Consider the following 10,788-nt stretch of genomic DNA (forward strand, 5'->3'; position numbering starts at 1 on the left):
ATCGACACCGTTAGAAAGTCAATGAAATGTAGTTCTTGAAACTGTCGCTATTTCTTCAGCGCGCGATAACGCCTGGGATTGGTCCCACAATAAAAAAACGACTTTTTTATCTCAATTCTTAAATGAAGCGCTACCACAGAGACCAGTGTAATCGCTGAGTTTCGTCAATCATGTCAATATAAGAAGAATGTTATTTCTTGGAGTCCAATTGTCTCCTTTATCACATTTATCAGGTGACAGTTTAAAGTTAGTTCAATTAAATCCCACAGTCAATCGTTTCATAGTTAAAAGCGATGCAACCTTATAATATTAGAAAAATATTGCTAAATACATGTTGGTATGAATATGTGACCAAACCGTTGTAACTGAAAGGGACTGACACCGTTAGAAAGTCAATGAAATGTAGTTTTTGAAACTGTCGCTATTTCTTCAGCGCGCGATAACGGATAGGATTGGTCCTACAGTAAAGAATGACTTATTTATCTAAACTCTTAATTGAAGCGCTACCACAGCGGCCAGTGTAATCGCTAAGCTCCGGCAATCGCGTCAAATTAAGGAGAATGTTATTTCTTGGAGTCCAATTGTCTCATTTTTCACATTTATCAGGTCACAATCCAAAGTTAGTTCAATTAAGTCCCACAGTCAATTGTTTCATTGTTAAAAGCGATGCAACCTAGTAGTATGAAAAAAATATCGCTAAATACATGTTGGTACAAATATGTGACACAACCGTTGAATCTCAAACGGACTGACACCGTTAAAAAGTCAATGAAATGTAGTTCTTGAAACTGTCGCTATTTCTTCAGCGCGCGCTAACGGCAAGGATTGGTCCCACAGTAAAAAAATGACTTTTTTTAGCTTAATTTTTAAATGAAGCGCTACCACAGAGCCCAGTGTAATCGCTGAGTTCCGGCAATCACGTCAAATTAAGAAGAATGTTATTTCTTGGAGTCCAATGGTCTCACTTTCACATTTATAAGGTCACAGTCCATAATCAGTTCAATTAAGTCCCAAAGTCAATCGTTTCACTGTTAAAAGCCATACAACCTAGTAATATCAGAAAAATATCGCTAAATACATGTTGGTACGAATATGTGCCTCAACCATTGTAACTCAAACGGACTGATACTGTTAGAAAGTCAATGAAATGTAGTTTTTGAAACTGTCGCTATTTCTTCAGCGCGCGATAACGGATAGGATTGGTCCCACAGTAAAGAATGACTAATTTATCTAAACTCTTAAATGAAGCTCTACCACAGCGGCCAGTGTAATCGCTGAGCTCCGGCAATCACGTCAAATTAAGAAGAATGTTATTTCTTGGAGTCCATTTGTCTCATTTTTCACATTTATCAGGTCACAGTCCGAAGTTAGTTCAGTTAAGTCCCACAGTCAATCGTTTCATTGTTAAAAGCGATGCAACCTAGTAATATGAAAAAAATATCGCTAAATACATGTTGGTACGAATATGTGACACAACCGTTGAAACTCAAACGGACTGACACCGTTTGAAAGTCAATGAAATGTAGTTCTTGAAACTGTCGCTATTTCTTCAGCACGCGATTATGCCTGGGATTGGTCCCACAATAAAAAAACGACTTTTTTATCTCAATTCTTAAATGAAGCGCTACCACAGAGACCAGTGTAATCGCTGAGTTTCGTCAATCATGTCAAATTAAGAAGAATGTTATTTCTTGGAGTCCAATTGTCTCCTTTATCACATTTATCAGATGACAGTTCAAAGTTAGTTCAATTAAGCCCCACAGTCAATCGTTTCATAGTTAAAAGCGATGCAACCTTATAGTATTAGAAAAATATTGCTAAATACATGTTGGTATGAATATGTGACCAAACCGTTGTAACTGAAAGGGACAGACACCGTTAGAAAGTCAATGAAATGTAGTTTTTGAAACTGTCGCTATTTCTTCAGCGCGCGATAACGGATAGGATTGTTCCCACAGTAAATAATGACTTATTTATCTATACTCTTACATGAAGCGCTACCACAGCGGCCAGTGTAATCGCTGAGTTCCGGCAATCACGTCAAATTAAGAAGAATGTTATTTCTTGGAGTCAAATTTTCTCATTTATCACATTTATCAGGTGACAGTCCAAAGTTAGTTCAATTAAGTCCCACAGTCAATCGTTTCATTGTTAAAAGCGATGCAACCTAGTAGTCTCAGAAAAATATCGCTAAATACATGTTTGTACGAATATGTGACCCAACCGTTGTAACTCAAACGGACCGACACCGTTAGAAAGTCAATGAAATGTAGTTCTTGAAACTGTCGCTATTTCTTCAGTGCGCGATAACGCCTGGGATTGGTCCCACAATAAAAAAACGACTTTTTTATCTCAATTCTTAAATGAAGCGCTACCACAGAGACCAGTGTAATCGCTGAGTTTCGTCAATCATGTCAATATAAGAAGAATGTTATTTCTTGGAGTCCAATTGTCTCCTTTATCACATTTATCAGGTGACAGTTCAAAGTTAGTTCAATTAAGTCCCACAGTCAATCGTTTCATTGTTAAAAGCGATGCAACCTTATAGTATTAGAAAAATATTGCTAAATACATGTTGGTATGAATATGTGACCAAACCGTTGTAACTGAAAGGGACTGACACCGTTAGAAAGTCAATGAAATGTAGTTTTTGAAACTGTCGCTATTTCTTCAGCGCGCGATAACGGATAGGATTGTTCCCACAGTAAATAATGACTTATTTATCTAAACTCTTACATGAAGCGCTACCACAGCGGCCAGTGTAATCGCTGAGTTCCGGCAATCACGTCAAATTAAGAAGAATGTTATTTCTTGGAGTCAAATTTTCTCATTTATCACATTTATCAGGTCACAGTCCAAAGTTAGTTCAATTAAGTCCCACAGTCAATCGTTTCATAGTTAAAAGGGATGCAATGCAATAACGGCTAGGATTGGTCCCACAATAAAAAAATGACTTTTTTTATCTTAATTCTTAAATGACGCGCTACCACAGAGCCCAGTGTAATCCCTGAGTTTCGGCAATCATGTCAAATTAAAAAGAATGTTATATCTTGTAGTCCAATTGTCTCCTTCACCACATTTATCAGGTGACAGTCCAAAGTTAGTTCAATTAAGTCCCACAGTCAATCGTTTCATTGTTAAAAGCGATGCAACCTAGTAGTCTCAGAAAAATATCGCTAAATACATGTTGGTACGAATATGTGACCCAACCGTTGTAACTCAAACGGACCGACACCGTTAGAAAGTCAATGAAATGTAGTTCTTGAAACTGTCGCTATTTCTTCAGCGCGCGATAACGCCTGGGATTGGTCCCACAATAAAAAAACGACTTTTTTATCTCAATTCTTAAATGAAGCGCTACCACAGAGACCAGTGTAATCGCTGAGTTTCGTCAATCATGTCAATATAAGAAGAATGTTATTTCTTGGAGTCCAATTGTCTCCTTTATCACATTTATCAGGTGACAGTTTAAAGTTAATTCAATTAAATCCCACAGTCAATCGTTTCATAGTTAAAAGCGATGCAACCTTATAATATTAGAAAAATATTGCTAAATACATGTTGGTATGAATATGTGACCAAACCGTTGTAACTGAAAGGGACTGACACCGTTAGAAAGTCAATGAAATGTAGTTTTTGAAACTGTCGCTATTTCTTCAGCGCGCGATAACGGATAGGATTGGTCCTACAGTAAAGAATGACTTATTTATCTAAACTCTTAAATGAAGCGCTACCACAGCGGCCAGTGTAATCGCTAAGCTCCGGCAATCGCGTCAAATTAAGGAGAATGTTATTTCTTGGAGTCCAATTGTCTCATTTTTCACATTTATCAGGTCACAATCCAAAGTTAGTTCAATTAAGTCCCACAGTCAATTGTTTCATTGTTAAAAGCGATGCAACCTAGTAGTATGAAAAAAATATCGCTAAATACATGTTGGTACAAATATGTGACACAACCGTTGAATCTCAAACGGACTGACACCGTTAAAAAGTCAATGAAATGTAGTTCTTGAAACTGTCGCTATTTCTTCAGCGCGCGCTAACGGCAAGGATTGGTCCCACAGTAAAAAAATGACTTTTTTTAGCTTAATTTTTAAATGAAGCGCTACCACAGAGCCCAGTGTAATCGCTGAGTTCCGGCAATCACGTCAAATTAAGAAGAATGTTATTTCTTGGAGTCCAATGGTCTCACTTTCACATTTATAAGGTCACAGTCCATAATCAGTTCAATTAAGTCCCAAAGTCAATCGTTTCACTGTTAAAAGCCATACAACCTAGTAATATCAGAAAAATATCGCTAAATACATGTTGGTACGAATATGTGCCTCAACCATTGTAACTCAAACGGACTGATACTGTTAGAAAGTCAATGAAATGTAGTTTTTGAAACTGTCGCTATTTCTTCAGCGCGCGATAACGGATAGGATTGGTCCCACAGTAAAGAATGACTAATTTATCTAAACTCTTAAATGAAGCTCTACCACAGCGGCCAGTGTAATCGCTGAGCTCCGGCAATCACGTCAAATTAAGAAGAATGTTATTTCTTGGAGTCCATTTGTCTCATTTTTCACATTTATCAGGTCACAGTCCGAAGTTAGTTCAGTTAAGTCCCACAGTCAATCGTTTCATTGTTAAAAGCGATGCAACCTAGTAATATGAAAAAAATATCGCTAAATACATGTTGGTACGAATATGTGACACAACCGTTGAAACTCAAACGGACTGACACCGTTTGAAAGTCAATGAAATGTAGTTCTTGAAACTGTCGCTATTTCTTCAGCACGCGATTATGCCTGGGATTGGTCCCACAATAAAAAAACGACTTTTTTATCTCAATTCTTAAATGAAGCGCTACCACAGAGACCAGTGTAATCGCTGAGTTTCGTCAATCATGTCAAATTAAGAAGAATGTTATTTCTTGGAGTCCAATTGTCTCCTTTATCACATTTATCAGATGACAGTTCAAAGTTAGTTCAATTAAGCCCCACAGTCAATCGTTTCATAGTTAAAAGCGATGCAACCTTATAGTATTAGAAAAATATTGCTAAATACATGTTGGTATGAATATGTGACCAAACCGTTGTAACTGAAAGGGACAGACACCGTTAGAAAGTCAATGAAATGTAGTTTTTGAAACTGTCGCTATTTCTTCAGCGCGCGATAACGGATAGGATTGTTCCCACAGTAAATAATGACTTATTTATCTATACTCTTACATGAAGCGCTACCACAGCGGCCAGTGTAATCGCTGAGTTCCGGCAATCACGTCAAATTAAGAAGAATGTTATTTCTTGGAGTCAAATTTTCTCATTTATCACATTTATCAGGTGACAGTCCAAAGTTAGTTCAATTAAGTCCCACAGTCAATCGTTTCATTGTTAAAAGCGATGCAACCTAGTAGTCTCAGAAAAATATCGCTAAATACATGTTTGTACGAATATGTGACCCAACCGTTGTAACTCAAACGGACCGACACCGTTAGAAAGTCAATGAAATGTAGTTCTTGAAACTGTCGCTATTTCTTCAGTGCGCGATAACGCCTGGGATTGGTCCCACAATAAAAAAACGACTTTTTTATCTCAATTCTTAAATGAAGCGCTACCACAGAGACCAGTGTAATCGCTGAGTTTCGTCAATCATGTCAATATAAGAAGAATGTTATTTCTTGGAGTCCAATTGTCTCCTTTATCACATTTATCAGGTGACAGTTCAAAGTTAGTTCAATTAAGTCCCACAGTCAATCGTTTCATTGTTAAAAGCGATGCAACCTTATAGTATTAGAAAAATATTGCTAAATACATGTTGGTATGAATATGTGACCAAACCGTTGTAACTGAAAGGGACTGACACCGTTAGAAAGTCAATGAAATGTAGTTTTTGAAACTGTCGCTATTTCTTCAGCGCGCGATAACGGATAGGATTGTTCCCACAGTAAATAATGACTTATTTATCTAAACTCTTACATGAAGCGCTACCACAGCGGCCAGTGTAATCGCTGAGTTCCGGCAATCACGTCAAATTAAGAAGAATGTTATTTCTTGGAGTCAAATTTTCTCATTTATCACATTTATCAGGTCACAGTCCAAAGTTAGTTCAATTAAGTCCCACAGTCAATCGTTTCATAGTTAAAAGGGATGCAATGCAATAACGGCTAGGATTGGTCCCACAATAAAAAAATGACTTTTTTTATCTTAATTCTTAAATGACGCGCTACCACAGAGCCCAGTGTAATCCCTGAGTTTCGGCAATCATGTCAAATTAAAAAGAATGTTATATCTTGTAGTCCAATTGTCTCCTTCACCACATTTATCAGGTGACAGTCCAAAGTTAGTTCAATTAAGTCCCACAGTCAATCGTTTCATTGTTAAAAGCGATGCAACCTAGTAGTCTCAGAAAAATATCGCTAAATACATGTTGGTACGAATATGTGACCCAACCGTTGTAACTCAAACGGACCGACACCGTTAGAAAGTCAATGAAATGTAGTTCTTGAAACTGTCGCTATTTCTTCAGCGCGCGATAACGCCTGGGATTGGTCCCACAATAAAAAAACGACTTTTTTATCTCAATTCTTAAATGAAGCGCTACCACAGAGACCAGTGTAATCGCTGAGTTTCGTCAATCATGTCAATATAAGAAGAATGTTATTTCTTGGAGTCCAATTGTCTCCTTTATCACATTTATCAGGTGACAGTTTAAAGTTAGTTCAATTAAATCCCACAGTCAATCGTTTCATAGTTAAAAGCGATGCAACCTTATAATATTAGAAAAATATTGCTAAATACATGTTGGTATGAATATGTGACCAAACCGTTGTAACTGAAAGGGACTGACACCGTTAGAAAGTCAATGAAATGTAGTTTTTGAAACTGTCGCTATTTCTTCAGCGCGCGATAACGGATAGGATTGGTCCTACAGTAAAGAATGACTTATTTATCTAAACTCTTAAATGAAGCGCTACCACAGCGGCCAGTGTAATCGCTAAGCTCCGGCAATCGCGTCAAATTAAGGAGAATGTTATTTCTTGGAGTCCAATTGTCTCATTTTTCACATTTATCAGGTCACAATCCAAAGTTAGTTCAATTAAGTCCCACAGTCAATTGTTTCATTGTTAAAAGCGATGCAACCTAGTAGTATGAAAAAAATATCGCTAAATACATGTTGGTACAAATATGTGACACAACCGTTGAATCTCAAACGGACTGACACCGTTAAAAAGTCAATGAAATGTAGTTCTTGAAACTGTCGCTATTTCTTCAGCGCGCGCTAACGGCAAGGATTGGTCCCACAGTAAAAAAATGACTTTTTTTAGCTTAATTTTTAAATGAAGCGCTACCACAGAGCCCAGTGTAATCGCTGAGTTCCGGCAATCACGTCAAATTAAGAAGAATGTTATTTCTTGGAGTCCAATGGTCTCACTTTCACATTTATAAGGTCACAGTCCATAATCAGTTCAATTAAGTCCCAAAGTCAATCGTTTCACTGTTAAAAGCCATACAACCTAGTAATATCAGAAAAATATCGCTAAATACATGTTGGTACGAATATGTGCCTCAACCATTGTAACTCAAACGGACTGATACTGTTAGAAAGTCAATGAAATGTAGTTTTTGAAACTGTCGCTATTTCTTCAGCGCGCGATAACGGATAGGATTGGTCCCACAGTAAAGAATGACTAATTTATCTAAACTCTTAAATGAAGCTCTACCACAGCGGCCAGTGTAATCGCTGAGCTCCGGCAATCACTTCAAATTAAGAAGAATGTTATTTCTTGGAGTCCATTTGTCTCATTTTTCACATTTATCAGGTCACAGTCCGAAGTTAGTTCAGTTAAGTCCCACAGTCAATCGTTTCATTGTTAAAAGCGATGCAACCTAGTAATATGAAAAAAATATCGCTAAATACATGTTGGTACGAATATGTGACACAACCGTTGAAACTCAAACGGACTGACACCGTTTGAAAGTCAATGAAATGTAGTTCTTGAAACTGTCGCTATTTCTTCAGCACGCGATTATGCCTGGGATTGGTCCCACAATAAAAAAACGACTTTTTTATCTCAATTCTTAAATGAAGCGCTACCACAGAGCCCAGTGTAATCGCTGAGTTTCGTCAATCATGTCAAATTAAGAAGAATGTTATTTCTTGGAGTCCAATTGTCTCCTTTATCACATTTATCAGATGACAGTTCAAAGTTAGTTCAATTAAGCCCCACAGTCAATCGTTTCATAGTTAAAAGCGATGCAACCTTATAGTATTAGAAAAATATTGCTAAATACATGTTGGTATGAATATGTGACCAAACCGTTGTAACTGAAAGGGACAGACACCGTTAGAAAGTCAATGAAATGTAGTTTTTGAAACTGTCGCTATTTCTTCAGCGCGCGATAACGGATAGGATTGTTCCCACAGTAAATAATGACTTATTTATCTATACTCTTACATGAAGCGCTACCACAGCGGCCAGTGTAATCCCTGAGTTTCGGCAATCATGTCAAATTAAAAAGAATGTTATATCTTGTAGTCCAATTGTCTCCTTCACCACATTTATCAGGTGACAGTCCAAAGTTAGTTCAATTAAGTCCCACAGTCAATCGTTTCATAGTTAAAAGGGATGCAATGCAATAACGGCTAGGGTTGGTCCCACAATAAAAAAACGACTTTTTTATCTCAATTCTTAAATGAAGCGCTACCACAGAGACCAGTGTAATCGCTGAGTTTCGTCAATCATGTCAATATAAGAAGAATGTTATTTCTTGGAGTCCAATTGTCTCCTTTATCACATTTATCAGGTGACAGTTTAAAGTTAGTTCAATTAAATCCCACAGTCAATCGTTTCATAGTTAAAAGCGATGCAACCTTATAATATTAGAAAAATATTGCTAAATACATGTTGGTATGAATATGTGACCAAACCGTTGTAACTGAAAGGGACTGACACCGTTAGAAAGTCAATGAAATGTAGTTTTTGAAACTGTCGCTATTTCTTCAGCGCGCGATAACGGATAGGATTGGTCCTACAGTAAAGAATGACTTATTTATCTAAACTCTTAAATGAAGCGCTACCACAGCGGCCAGTGTAATCGCTAAGCTCCGGCAATCGCGTCAAATTAAGGAGAATGTTATTTCTTGGAGTCCAATTGTCTCATTTTTCACATTTATCAGGTCACAATCCAAAGTTAGTTCAATTAAGTCCCACAGTCAATTGTTTCATTGTTAAAAGCGATGCAACCTAGTAGTATGAAAAAAATATCGCTAAATACATGTTGGTACAAATATGTGACACAACCGTTGAATCTCAAACGGACTGACACCGTTAAAAAGTCAATGAAATGTAGTTCTTGAAACTGTCGCTATTTCTTCAGCGCGCGCTAACGGCAAGGATTGGTCCCACAGTAAAAAAATGACTTTTTTTAGCTTAATTTTTAAATGAAGCGCTACCACAGAGCCCAGTGTAATCGCTGAGTTCCGGCAATCACGTCAAATTAAGAAGAATGTTATTTCTTGGAGTCCAATGGTCTCACTTTCACATTTATAAGGTCACAGTCCATAATCAGTTCAATTAAGTCCCAAAGTCAATCGTTTCACTGTTAAAAGCCATACAACCTAGTAATATCAGAAAAATATCGCTAAATACATGTTGGTACGAATATGTGCCTCAACCATTGTAACTCAAACGGACTGTGACTGTTAGAAAGTCAATGAAATGTAGTTTTTGAAACTGTCGCTATTTCTTCAGCGCGCGATAACGGATAGGATTGGTCCCACAGTAAAGAATGACTAATTTATCTAAACTCTTAAATGAAGCTCTACCACAGCGGCCAGTGTAATCGCTGAGCTCCGGCAATCACGTCAAATTAAGAAGAATGTTATTTCTTGGAGTCCATTTGTCTCATTTTTCACATTTATCAGGTCACAGTCCGAAGTTAGTTCAGTTAAGTCCCACAGTCAATCGTTTCATTGTTAAAAGCGATGCAACCTAGTAATATGAAAAAAATATCGCTAAATACATGTTGGTACGAATATGTGACACAACCGTTGAAACTCAAACGGACTGACACCGTTTGAAAGTCAATGAAATGTAGTTCTTGAAACTGTCGCTATTTCTTCAGCACGCGATTATGCCTGGGATTGGTCCCACAATAAAAAAACGACTTTTTTATCTCAATTCTTAAATGAAGCGCTACCACAGAGCCCAGTGTAATCGCTGAGTTTCGTCAATCATGTCAAATTAAGAAGAATGTTATTTCTTGGAGTCCAATTGTCTCCTTTATCACATTTATCAGATGACAGTTCAAAGTTAGTTCAATTAAGCCCCACAGTCAATCGTTTCATAGTTAAAAGCGATGCAACCTTATAGTATTAGAAAAATATTGCTAAATACATGTTGGTATGAATATGTGACCAAACCGTTGTAACTGAAAGGGACAGACACCGTTAGAAAGTCAATGAAATGTAGTTTTTGAAACTGTCGCTATTTCTTCAGCGTGCGATTACGGATAGGATTGTTCCCACAGTAAATAATGACTTATTTATCTATACTCTTACATGAAGCGCTACCACAGCGGCCAGTGTAATCGCTGAGTTCCGGCAATCACGTCAAATTAAGAAGAATGTTATTTCTTGGAGTCAAATTTTCTCATTTATCACATTTATCAGGTGACAGTCCAAAGTTAGTTCAATTAAGTCCCACAGTCAATCGTTTCATTGTTAAAAGCGATGCAACCTAGTAGTCTCAGAAAAATATCGCTAAATACATGTTTGTACGAATATGTGACCCAACCGTTG

This window comes from Hydractinia symbiolongicarpus, chromosome 2 (assembly GCF_029227915.1).
Source record: "Hydractinia symbiolongicarpus strain clone_291-10 chromosome 2, HSymV2.1, whole genome shotgun sequence".
NCBI lineage: Eukaryota > Metazoa > Cnidaria > Hydrozoa > Anthoathecata > Hydractiniidae > Hydractinia > Hydractinia symbiolongicarpus.